The sequence below is a fragment of the Hermetia illucens genome, chromosome 2, assembly GCF_905115235.1.
Source record: "Hermetia illucens chromosome 2, iHerIll2.2.curated.20191125, whole genome shotgun sequence".
Classification (NCBI taxonomy): domain Eukaryota; kingdom Metazoa; phylum Arthropoda; class Insecta; order Diptera; family Stratiomyidae; genus Hermetia; species Hermetia illucens.
Window position 1 is genome coordinate 22,870,124 of NC_051850.1, and position 13,468 is coordinate 22,883,591.

Genomic DNA, 13,468 nt, shown 5'->3' on the forward strand with positions numbered 1-13,468 from the left:
TTTTTTTTTTGCATGTATACATATATATGTAGATTGCACCGAGTAATGGAAGATTTATTAAAGCAATGGACAGATACCGCGGTTGTCTACTTTAGTCGCCAATGTAGTACTGGAACTGCACATGGTCTGTGTTTCCCGGCTTATAATAATGTCGGGCCAGCGCAATACTGACCACATTGCCTCCTACAGTGCACTGTAGTGTACCGTTACGGTCTTGAATGAGGTGCTCTAATACACTTCAAGGCCCTGATACAATATGGATTGTTGTGCCAATGATTATTATTATTATTATTGAGTCTAGTGTTTATTACTAGCTAGTGTCATTGTCACTAGCGCATCTTCCCACATACTTCTTGGTAACTGGAGGTATCTCCAGCTCGCGCCGGACCTTTTTGGCCTTGTATTCATACTACATTGTCCGGATAGCTGAGTGGTTAGAGCGCAAGGCTGTCGTACGGAAGGTCGCGGTTCAAATCTCACTGGTGGCAGCGGAATTTGTATCGTGATTTGACGTCGGACACCAGTCGACTCAGCTGTGAATGAGTACCTGAGTCAAATCAGGGTAATAATCTCGGGCGAGCGCAATGCTGACCACATTGCCTCCTAGTGTACCGTTACGGTCTTAAATGAAGTGCTCTAACACACTTCAAGGCCCTGATCCAACATGGATTGTTGCGCCAACGATTATTATATTATTATTATTATTCATACTAAACTCAGGAACTATACTTGCAGGAAAAGTGAATCACACAGTGCAGTATAGTTACTGACCGGCGATCCAATCCTGCTTTTCATTAATAAAAGCGGTAACATATTTTTTTGTATCAATGAGCGTAATACACTTCTCAAGTATTGAGCGGTATCCGGGTTTGACCCAGCCGATTTTACTGGGTTTACTCATTCATATTACACATGATAGCGTCTAGCGTTTCTGGTGGTGTGTCGGCATGTCGATCTCGCCCAGATGGTTTCCTTGTGTGTGTTTTTTCACCTTATCTCAGCACAAAACGGATGCATCCTTAAAATGCAAACATCGATCTATTGTCAAGAATGTTACGCGCGTTTGCTTCGATCAAGCTTTCCATAGAGGAATTTTGAAGCACCTTTTGCTCACTGATTTCATTAAGATCCATTACCTTTGATCCGAAATCAATCTTTAAGGAAGCTCTGCCTTTGATTCCCGTTGAAATGCACGAAGCCGTAAAGAGTTGCGCAATATCTATTGTTATGACAGATGCTGTTACGTGCTCGTGACAACTCGCAGCCATGTGGGAGCACACCAATGCATTGAATCACATACATGATATTGACAAAAACCCTTATGGGCGAAATATTGCTCGCGCAACTCCCGTCGCGGTCGTAAATGTGCAAGACTCTTCCGTCTCCATAAAATTTCAAAAAATGTATTGGGAGTTAAATCTCTTGTGTATTATTTTCTTGCATGTAAGATATTAAGAAGAGAGTCCAGATCCTACCAAAAGCTCTGACAAAAAAGAGCTTGGACGGTTTTCATTTTAATGAATCAAAGTGTCAATGTTGTTTGTGGGTTTTATCGCTAACATTAAAAGTAAGAAATTAATATTTTAAACCGGTGGATTATTTCATTGAAGGACTGATTTTTTCGTGACTACAAGTAAGTAATCCAAATGTGTTTTAATATGTGCTTACTTTAATGACTCACTTTTGTATTTTTATCAAAGAAGTTTCATACCCACATTGATCGCTAAATATGGTAAGTTCTTCAGTTCTGTTCAGAGATAAAATCAAATCGCGACATTTTGATTGAAATTCATTTGGGGGTATATCCTCATCAACTCACAGTTTTAGTGCAGTTTAGCCATTCCGTCGCTCAAGTAATCATTTCATTGATTAGATGCAAATTTATGACTCAAACTTAAATTTTTTGTCTTAAGATTGAAGGAGCCCTGAACCCAGCATCTGTTCCCATTACTTTTGGTTACAAACTCATTTGTTTCAGCAGCTTATCAGAAACTGCCTCGCCTTTGTCATGGGAGCAGCAAAAATGAATGAGACCGCAAATCAATTATCTTTTCAAAATTAGGTGCGAGTCTGAAAGAGAAAGGACCGTAGACTAAAACAGAATTAGGAAAATGTTTCTCCCTTATTGACATCTATTTCTGCTTCATCTTGATTAGGCTTGAACTTACTAGGCGGTTTTTGAATTCAGCGAAATTCGCACTCACATCGTGGATTTATATAAGGAAGCAAATCACATCTTGGAACCACTTCAGTCGCGCTACTTCAGAACAGAAGTGAGGCAGCACCTGATGACTTGTTTTTGCCCTGGATGAAATCCCAAGTCGTCCGCTTTAAATCTTGTTTATGACATTTATTCTATGAGGATGATCCCACCCGGAAAGTCTATAAGGGCAATATCTATGGTAGAAAAAGAAAACGAGGCATACCCTGCCTAAGATGGAGCGATGGCGTAGGTCAGGACGCCAGACAGCTTTTAGGGATATCGAATTGGTGAACCTCGGCGCAAAACCGGAATGGTTGGAGTTCCTTATTAAGGCAGGCCTAGACCGCATACCGGTTGTTGCGCCGCTGATGATGATGATGATGATGACATTTATTCGTTCAGAATCTATCCCAGTGAAAGTTCAATTATAATGAATTTTTAAAAATTATAAAATGAATTTGAGTTTTGAAGTTGCAGATAAAATACCCTAAATTGCAATATTTTAAATTGAGGGACGTTTACTTTTTCGTAACCCACATTGGGCGCAAAATCTCAAAAGTGGAAAATTCTGATAACCCTTTTTTATTCAAATCAAGATAAAGGGTATCTCGGAAATTTTAGTAAAAGGAACAATGAGGGATAGTAAGAATGCTAAAGATTCAATAAGTAGGTTAACAATTCTAAATAATTGCCCCCGGTAAATATGCTAAAATTTGAACTAATTAGACATGATTGGAATAATAATTTAAAGGATAGCTCTAAAACCTACGTACTTATGCATTTGGATGATTTAATGAGAATGAAGGATATGATTTATAACACAAAGATTAGCATTTGTTACTGTGGAGGTAATGGAAGAATGATGCGATAGGCTTCAGATAATAAAGGTGGCCGCACTCTAAGTTTCAAGAAATATGGTAATTTACGGAAAACCGTATGTCGGCATTAGGTTACTGAATTCATGACGCATTTCTGCCATGACAACAAATTTATCAATTCAAATTGTGGAATTACTACAACCAATTTGAGATTTCCAAAAATATTTTGCTATGCTGATAATCTATCATGTCACGTATCAGATAAATCTAAAAACTTGGGGCTGATTGTAATCATGAACTTGCTTCACAAAGCTCTTTTAACTGTTGAATTTTGGAAATCTATAATAATTTGGAATCTTTGTGTTAAAAATATGTAAAAGTTCGTCCTTCGACTTTAATTGATTTTGATAAGGTGTTTAGATTTTTTCAATATACACGCTTTGTGGAGTCGGTCAATTTCTGCGTTCCACTGAAAACATCCTATTTGATTCAAAAAAACAACAATATTACAGAATTAAGAGAGAATCCAATATTAGATATTCTAGCATTGTATACAAATCCTCCTGGAATCACTTGAGGCCCACATAGGGATTCTCTCGTATTTATCAAGAGGTTGAAAAGTTCAGATTCGAAATCTAAATGTTTATCTCTGACGTTATATATATTTTGTCTCGTCTGAACAATGAATAAGTTATAAACACGATTTATTACAAGGAGCTGATGGCAAAATAAAGGAGAATCAAATTACATGAAAATTCAGCTAAAGACTGAAATTCGGTGAATGAATTCCACATGATTTACAACCATCTTTTTTACGTTGAATGAATTTTTACTTATTTTTAGAAATGCCTGAAGTACGTATTAAGAAAGTGTGGAATGTGAAGGACTCTGAAGAAAATAGAAAATATATTGGTAATACAAGGGAAGAGAAATAGACTAGACTATAGTTAAGTAGTAATGGAAAGAAGGAGGAACTAATTAAATACCAATCTTGGTGCGAAGAGTTGGAGTTATTTTTTCTCTTGTAAAAAATTACGTGAGCTTTCCAGCATACTGTCTCAAGTTAGCATCAGATGATTTGAAAATTTTCTTAAACTTTATGTTTGCTCGATTTTAAAATTAAAAGTTTTTTTTAATTAAAGGCTAAACACGATACATTTAATCTCGACATACGCTGATATTCCAGAAGCTCTTAATTTCAGATGTAGGAAGGGCGAACAGGCTCCAGAAATAGATTTAGTTGTTGCGCCCATAACGAGATGTGAGGTGTGCGCTTCAAGATACAAATGAAGCCCACGGCACCCTCAATAACAACCAGAAAATCGTTTGACTCCACCGAGACTAAGGTACGACGACCTCGCTGCACGGTATAATGGCCAAAGTGATAGGAAAATTGTACTTTCATGAATTTAAGTTGGAACTATCTTTTTTACAAGAGTGCATACGACAGCAGGTTATATATGTGTGTCAGGATGTGCAAATTTAATCACAAAGTCAATTTTTCTACTATGCCACTTGTTTGCATACATCTTCAAGGCAATAAATTGAATTCAATTCAATTGAGAATCCTTATGGATGGAGACTACTAGAAAGAATGGACATTTCTAGCATTGGACAGAATTGGGTAGGAGTAAATTAGGATGGCCTTCGGTATTTACATATGACAAAAGTGGATGCATCTTGAGCTAAAAATAAATAGAATTCCATAGATGCTGATAGCTGCTGCTGATGGAGCACATTTCATTAGAAAGATAATAGCAAGCTCAGATTACGTTGGAACGTTATGTTCATTCAAAAGTTTGCAAATAAAGGGTTGCGAATTATATTTCCTAAAAGGACTTTCCAACTCAAAATGGTTCAAGTTTGGGAAGCAAATCGCATATTTCACAGTTTGGGGCTATGAAAAACAGGTTTTGTAGATTTGTAATTGATGGTCACTAACTTCCACAGATTTTGGTTTATTATTATTTATAGGCCAGAGCTAGATTTTACGTTTGTGAAATAGCCCAGGTAAACCTCCACCATGCAAAAGTTACGCCTACAGCAGTTATAGTGGTAATTTCCTTGGATGATATGAAAATAGTGCTGGCGCAAAAATTCTGCAAGTACAGGGTGCGGCAGCATAACTTCCTTTTTTAAAATGCGCGCCACTCAGTTAGCTGATGTCATAGCGGAGCGCTAGTGGTCACGTTCAAGAGGGGATACTGTAAAGTTTTGTCCCGACACGGTTCAGTCGCCATCATGCGTTGGAATAGTGAGGAGCGTGCTTTTGCCGTTGAGGTTTACTTTTCAAGCGGATGTTCGGTTATTGCAACACAGCGTGCATTTCGGAATCGCTTTAATTTAGTCCCGTTGGCTCCCGTCCCAGACCGCAAATCAATTGTTACATGGGTCACTACATTCAGACAAACTGCAAAAGGAAAGGAAAAGAAAGAACTGGGGTCCCTCGGCCCGTTAGATCACCTGAGAACATTGAAGCAGTGAGAGCGTCAATGTTGCGATCGCCACGGCGTTCTGCGCGCAAACACGCATCTGTGAGAAGAATTCTTCGTGATGATCTTCATTTTCATCCCTATAAGATGGCGATAGTGCAGGAGCTTTCAGAATGTGACTTCAATTCTCGGATGAACGCGTGTGAGCTTCTTCTTGATGTCGTTTCCGAGGGTGCTATTGTTTTTTTAGCGATGAAGCCCATTTTCATTTGTGTGGGTCGGTTAACAAACAAAACATGCGCTACTGGGCTGACACCAACCCTCGAGAATTGCATCAAAAGCCTTTGCATTCACCCAAAGTCACAGTGTGGTGTGCAATTTCCTCAGCTGGAATTATTGGTCCCTGGTTTTTTGAGGAAAATGAGGTTACTGTGACAGTGAATTCGGACCGGTATGTAAACATGCTACAGAATTTTTTTTCCCACGGCTAGAAAATTTGGATTTGGGGGACACTTGGTTCCAACAAGACGGTGCAACAGCACACACTTCAAGAGCATCGATGGCTGTTTTGAGGGAACACTTTCCAGAGCGCCTTATCTCAATTAGAGGCGATTTGGAATGGCCGGCACGCTCTCCCGATCTGTCTCCTTGTGATTTTTTTCTATGAGGTTTTTTAAAATCCCGTGTTTATGTGAACCGTCCAAGAACCCTACAAGATTTGAAGACCAACATCCAAGAAGAAATTACCAACATAACACCTGCTATGCTAACAAGAGTCATGACAAACGCCAAAAATCGGTTTACGCAATGTATGGAGAATGGGGGACGTCACCTAACAGATTTGATCTTCAAAACAATGTAAATAAAAACTTTAGACATGTACCTACATTATAAAAAATAAATAAATATTTTCCGATGCATACAATAGTTTTTATTGAGTTTTGAAAAAAGGAAGTTATGCTGCCGCACCCTGTATAAGAGGCAGGTCAATAGCAGGCAAGAAACCTTAGGCATATCCTTAGGGAATATTCATTTGATGAGCAAGTTAGGAACTAGAGAGACTAGCACCAGACAGAAGGTGCTAGACATTAACTTAAAGTCCAGGATTGGAGGGTTTGGGGGACACTATATGTTTGATCGCGGGTGGTGGTTCTGAACGATTGTTTGGCGAGATTTTTCTAGCACGACTCGATTTATAATGTTGTCTGGGGTTAAATTATCCTGAGTAAACCTTAGAACTTCTTCGTGGTATCATAGTTGGCGGACTTTTAGCAAAAAATTGCTTCCATAACTTTGGTGCGAGGTTCTGCTGTTAAGAGGCGTTCTAATTGAGCCCCAGTAGAAAATTTCAACACAAAAATCGGAAAATTTTCTGTGAGTAAGAATGGGCAGTTCACGATATTAGAGTCATATATGGAACCAAAGATATCGAAAGATCACATCCCCATGTTGCTTCAATGTTGGTTAAACATTGGTTCGGTTAGCGGGTAACGCTCTTTATTAGTTGAATGACTTCTCAATGCTCCCATCAATAAAAAGGAAGCCAGTAAATATAATATTTTTATTAGTCAACACACTGTCTATTGAAGCAAATATGAGTTGTATAGCAATCGAACTATTTCGCTCGAAACGTCTCACCAAAGGGTCAAAGTTCTTACTGTACATGACAATGATCTTGCCAGTCCTCATGTATTCCTCGCAGACTTGGGTTCTTAGTAACAAGGATTGTGAACTCTTGGCCGCATTCGAGAGAAGAATTTTTGGTCCCCCACATGAGGATGGACGATTCCGCAGCCTACATAACGACGAAATCTATGAGCGATACCATGACCGTCGGTTGTGGATAAAATCCGGCTCAATAGGTTAGGATGCGGGTCAGTTAATCCGTATGTATGAGGATGATCCAACCCGGAAAGTCTATAAGGGCAATATCTATGATAGAAAAAGGAGACGAGGCAGGCCTTGCCTAAGATGGAGCGATGCGTGGGCCAGGACGCCAGACAGCTTTTAGGGATATCGAATTGGTGGACCTCGGTGCAAAACCGGGATGTCTGCAGTTCCTTATTAAGGCAGGCCTAGACCGGATACCGGTTGTTGTGCCGTTGATGATGATGATGATGATGGCAATCGATCCATGGGTTGTGTTTTATTTGTGTTATGGTATATGCCAATAAAAAAGGTTCCCGTATGTCAGAATTACTTTAACATATGAATCGAACACTAGAAGCTTCACATTCGCTCTTGATTTAAGGAATCACTAGATAGGTTTGAGTGTGCTTAGTGTCATTTCTGCTGATTTTAATATGCATACTAGTTGCAGGCTAGTATTTCGTGCATTGATTCCTATCCATTTTGTTTTTCAAGCCTCCCACGTATACATATGTGATGAGCAAGCTTAGCTTACTTTATAGTTGAACTATGTCGCCAAAGATATCCCAGTTCAATGTGAGGAGTTTTTTTGATTCACTTAGGTTTGCATTTATTTCACGCACTACGTTTTCACAAATACTGTGTCGAATATTACGAGTATTAGTTACACGTTTTACGCTTATGAAGCAAGTATCCTACCACCGTCATGTTTTCATCCATTTATAATCTTTTTTTAATAGTTTCTCAAAGAAAATTGTTATTCTTTGCCTTGGTCTGGAGGTGCAAGAGATAGCCTTTCGCAAGACTTTGGAAAAAATAGGCCATTGCCGCAAGGCATTTTTATTATTATTAACACAACAGAAAGGTTTGATATGTAGTGTAATAACTAAATTGTGATTGGCATCGACCTAAAGATTATTTGTGTTTGTCAAAGAAGATGGATGGACTGCTTCAACCCGGTAATTTTCGGAGTTAATATAAGAGACATCATCATGGGCGTTACTGAGGGCGGGCTCTAGAAGTCGACTTTTTTGACATAAGAGCTTAGACATGACTGGATGGACGCGACTGTAACAGAAAACTTTGGGGTCTTCCAAACAGTTCTCGTAAAAGTGTCCAATCCGCCAAATAATTCCAGACCAAATTTAAAACTCACAATTCCGAACATTAATACCTTTCAACTCATAACACTAAGTCTTAAAGATAAACATAAGAAAGGAAAAGCTGTGAGGTATATTTACACGGAAAGGATAGGAAACTCCACTCTGCGAGATGGTTTGGGAAAATGAGAGAACCTACAACCTGAAAGATGAAGGCAAGTCAAGGGAGCCAACCCGGGAACAAAGTTGAGAGGCTACTATTTTTCTATCTGACACACCAACACAACGTTGGGAGCCGGAATAGGCTATTTTCAACTAATTCAGTTATCAAAACCAAACGAATATTGAACCATGATCCCAAAAAATAAAGACCCCACGTTGGGCGCCATTTCAATATTTGAGAATTCGATGCAGACTTCTCCCATTGTTCAAAGTGTCCAGTTAATCGCGAGGATCTTTGCAGCTGGATGCTCAGAATAGTGCTTTGAGACAAGGAACTGAAGAAACATCTCTGAATGAGGACATCTACCCAATTTGAAATACAACTCAAAAAGTCCTCAGTCCGAAGATGATGTGCTAAGTCGATTAGTTGGAGATAGATATAAGAGTCAAGCTCCTTGGTTATGGGCACCATTTACTATCTGCTAAAAACTGTGATAGAATTTTATCAATAACTCATTTTTGTTTTGAGGGTCCTCTCCATTTTCTCCTTCATCTTCTTTGCAGCGCTATAACCCGTTCCTGTGATTGAATTTTATCAATAACTCATTTTTGTTTTGAGGGTCCTCTCCTTTTTCTCCTTCATCTTCTTGGCAGCGCTATAGCCCGTTGGCGTTGACTTCCTTCAACATTTGCCTCCAATTGTTTCAGTCCAATGATCGGTTTGTTACACCTAATCTGAAGACTGTAAAAAACAATGAACGGGGTCTTGTGGTAATGGAGACGAAGGTGTTGCGTTGGACTAGAGTCGTGAAATGTTTTGATCACATCTGAAATGAGGATATCCGCGATCGACATGGGTGCAACACCGATCGTGGAAAAACTGCGAGCGAGGCGTCTTCGATGGTATGGCCCCGTAATTCGCGCTAACAGGAATTCAGTCGTCAAGATTGATTTGAACATCAAAGTCGATGACAAGCGACCAAAAGGGTGACCGAAACAATGGTGTCGTGATACGCTGGATAGGGACTTAACAGCCTCGCGATTGCATCCAGATCAGGCATTAATAGAACCAAATGGCGAAACCGATCACGAGAGGCCGACTCCGCTTGTGAACGGGACAAAGGCTGAAGAAAAAGAAGACTGCACCTCGCAAGCAAGTGGCCTCCAGAAGCCAGAGAAAACGGACTTACGCGCCTATGCGAGCTTTCTTTACATGTATATAGAAATGTGCGGATTGGTGGAGTGTTCTTGGAAATATGAAGGTAATTGGCCAATAGTGTGCCTTTTTGTCTACAGTAACCTACCTTAATCCTATTTGCTGGTTCTGAACAGAAAAGATTTAGCTAGTCATTACCTTTCAGGCAGGCCTATCAGTCACGCCTGAATAGTCTACAGTCCATCCAGGTGCCTGTTGGACTGAAAACACCATTAACGTACCGGCAACCCAGGCGAAACCATGTGGTCAATTCTGTCCATGAAAGGCGCTGAAACGCACATTAGGGATATTTTGAGGTTTTAGCATTTATAACATATTTTTACCAGTGATGAACATGGGCATAAAATTTTCGCTAATTGCCTAAAAAGACAAGGGCCAATAGGGCGTATCAACCCACACACGCACCTGCTTGCCATATCTCCTTTCCGTCTTCTCGGATGGCCAAATCGTTATTCATTCTATCATCGGCCGCCTGAACATTCGAAACTGGTTGACCAACCACATCCCAGCCGTGTTCCGGTGATCATCTGCGTACTGTTCAGGCGTAAGTGACAGGCTAAATTGGTCGGAATTAAATAGTGGCATCTTCTGGCGCCAGTAGTTCACTTTTTGACTAGGTACTTGAGTGCTAAGTTGTAAAACATAGGGGCTAGCTAATCTTTTTGTTCTAACCCTATTTGAGTGACAAATGGGCTAGTGGGCATATTCTGAACCCGTACAGGAGCTACTGTGTCCATCATCGGCGATTTGTTTAGCCAGATTGATGGATGAATGCCGTCAAGAGTTACCTTGAAGTCTACAAATATTTGGTGGACGTCATTATTGTATTACCAGCAATTATTTAAAAAAAGTTTCACCGTGAATAGTTAATCTGTTGTAGATCGTCCAGTTCTCTCGTTTTTACCCAAATGCAAGTTTCAAGTTGGATAGACCGTGAAATGAGAAGGAAGAACAGGAATTCCATTTCCATTTTCTTTCGGAGCAATGTTTAATTTTGGCGTTATTGGGTTATAAGACCGATCCTAGAGCCAATGTGCAAAGAGCTTATAAGATATTAATTTTTATATAGCGACGTGAAAGAGACCGAAGACCATGAACAAGATACTTCGTTTCAAACTAGCTAGGGAAACGGCAAATAAGCTGCTTCCGACAAGCATTTTGGATGGAGCTCCAATTAAGTTCACGCGAACCTGAACGGTCAAAGGTTGTCCATTTTTAGAGATGAAGTAAGCTCTTATCTTCTAATCTACAATATTCATAGTCATGTTTATTATAAGTGCTTATTTGAAACTTTTAGTCACGTATCAATTAGAGGACATTTTTGAGCAAAACGTTTAGCTAAAGGTTTCGGGCCCCGAATTGTATCGAACTTGCTCGCATTTGTTGTGCACTTTGATGTGCTGCGAGATCCTAGAGTAAAATGCCCCGTCGGAAGAATGAAGACTTCAAATTAAGAAAGAAAAGCATCAATATTAAGAATAATAGATAGAAGCTTGACCAATTGGACGAGGGCAAGTAGCACTATTTAGGGGTATGCCACTTCCGCCATAAAGTGATCAAATATCACGTCAATTTGTGGAGAAAAGTTCTACCAAGAAATTGAGGGAGTGCTTGACAATAGGTATACTACCGAAAGGACACTTTCACGAGAGTACCCTCGTCGTGTCTTATGTAATTAAAAAACAAATAGCGACCCACAAAAAGAAGCTTTCCAGATTGGTAAATTTTTTTCTTCTCTTGCCTAACACTATCACCGTCCTCAATTTAAAAGCAATGAAAATTGAACAGGACAAAATAGCTATAGGCCAACTTTAACGCACTTAATTTTTTTTTTCTTTCTGTAGCATAGTTAAAGTTTTCGTGTTTTTTTGTTCCTTTGAAAATATACAAATTTAAAATTATATTCTAGTTATTTGATTCCACTAGATTGATTTAGTAATTAATTTTCGTAATTTTATAGGTCTACAGATACACAGAAAATGCCTCCGTTGTACATTGTACATTGAAACTTCCTTATAAGGAAGTGGTCGTAGGAGTTTGGTCTGTTATTTTATTATGTTATCTTACTTTTTCGTTGCGTTTACAAAACATCTAAATATTTTATTATGGAATCATTGCAGAATCGCGTGAAGAGTTTTCTTGTCCTTCATACGTAATTTTCCTTCCTTCCAGAAAAAAATATAATAAATAATTCCGGGAATTCAAATGGATTTATAAAATGACCACTGAATTTCACTTACAAACAAAGGGAGTTGGTAAATAATTAAATAATAATGCACCTTAAAGTGATTGGAAGGACGCCGGTAAAGGACTCAGTAACAGATATTATTATTATCATAATATGCCATTATAAATTCAGCACCAACGTCTGCTGAAAGGATATCTAACTGAATACTACGCAAACATTGCATCAAAGGACACACACTGAATTAAACATATAAACGTAATGCAGAGAATTTCAAATCAACTTTCCATAATTTATTTTTCAAGGAAAATTTCGGGAACTGTGTTTTTTTCATAATTCAATTTCGAATAAAAATTGGGGAGCAAGGTGAGGTAAGTAGTTAATATTAATCCGGATTAGCTGAATCATTTAGGTTTTTATGGCTTTTCTGTCTTTAATAAGAATACTCTGCATATTAATTAGTAATTATGAGTTAGAGAAGGATTTATTTGCATATGTATAGTGGTGAACAGAATATGACAAACCTGTTAATGAAACTTAAGCTGAGAACCTTAGAGGTAGCTGCAACTGTTCAACTTGGTTACGCACTTCTGTCTCTTTTTATATTAACAGTTTATTCACAACTTGTAAACTTTCACAATCTTTTATCTTTCTGAAATGTCCACACAGGATACTTTCCGAAACGGTTCTTTCCGAACAATATTTAACGAATTCGTAACGCTTTCGAAGGAATCTCGCGATAGGAGTGAACGCGTCGATCAACAGTTTTCCACTTTTATAGCAACAGGTAGGTGCGTTCAACAGTCAGGAAACACCGAAGAAGTAGCTGCCCCCGCTTTGCTACCGTGAAGCCAGTGAAATTCCTGCAAGTGGACAAGCAGTCGCAGAAGGTTCCGATAGATTCGAATTTGAATAACGAAATTTCCCTTCCGTGAGAAAAGTCCTCCTTGCAAGTGAACAATATGGAAAGTGTGCCGTTTGCACGGTAAATGATTGGGGTGGGTGGCTTGCAATAAACTTTGATAGGGTGTTAAGACGAATCAGAGGAAATGCCGGGAAAGCTTGTAGCAAGCCACAAATCACGCTCGTTACACCGCAGACGAGTAATTGCTTTTCCGAGTAAAGCACGATTCAAACTGATCGAAAATGGTCTCGAGATTTTCAAAAAATACATTTTTCAATTGCGTTATCAGAACGAGACACTAAGAATGATTTGATTAATCTCGGGCAGATCCGGTAAATTTTTTTACTCGCGTGTAATGAAAATTTCTGCCGAAAAAAAAAATTTGTTCAAGTCAAAAAGTCAACTAGAATTTTGTATACAATATTTCATAAAAATGTAGAATGATAATGGCGTGATTGAAAGCTTCGCGTTTTATCAAAATTAGTATTTTTTATTGAGTCTTAAGTGCCACTTATGATGTCAGTAATAATGAAGACAAATTGACAAATCAATCACAGAAATGAGTAATAATATTCTGGA

The 13,468-nt window shown here is 38.8% G+C and overlaps 1 protein-coding gene across 2 annotated transcripts in view; it reads right to left on the bottom strand.

The window, feature by feature from the left end:
- Window positions 1-13,126, bottom strand: part of LOC119650182 — a 52,130-nt gene extending 39,004 nt beyond the window's left edge. Inside the window, exon 1 of one of the 2 annotated variants that reach the window (XM_038052737.1) lies at window positions 12,510-13,126. The gene's annotated coding sequence lies outside the window, so the exon portion shown is untranslated. The remainder of the gene's footprint in view (window positions 1-12,509) is intronic. The other variant, XM_038052735.1, reaches the window with a different exon arrangement.
- Window positions 13,127-13,468: the final 342 nt, after the last annotated feature.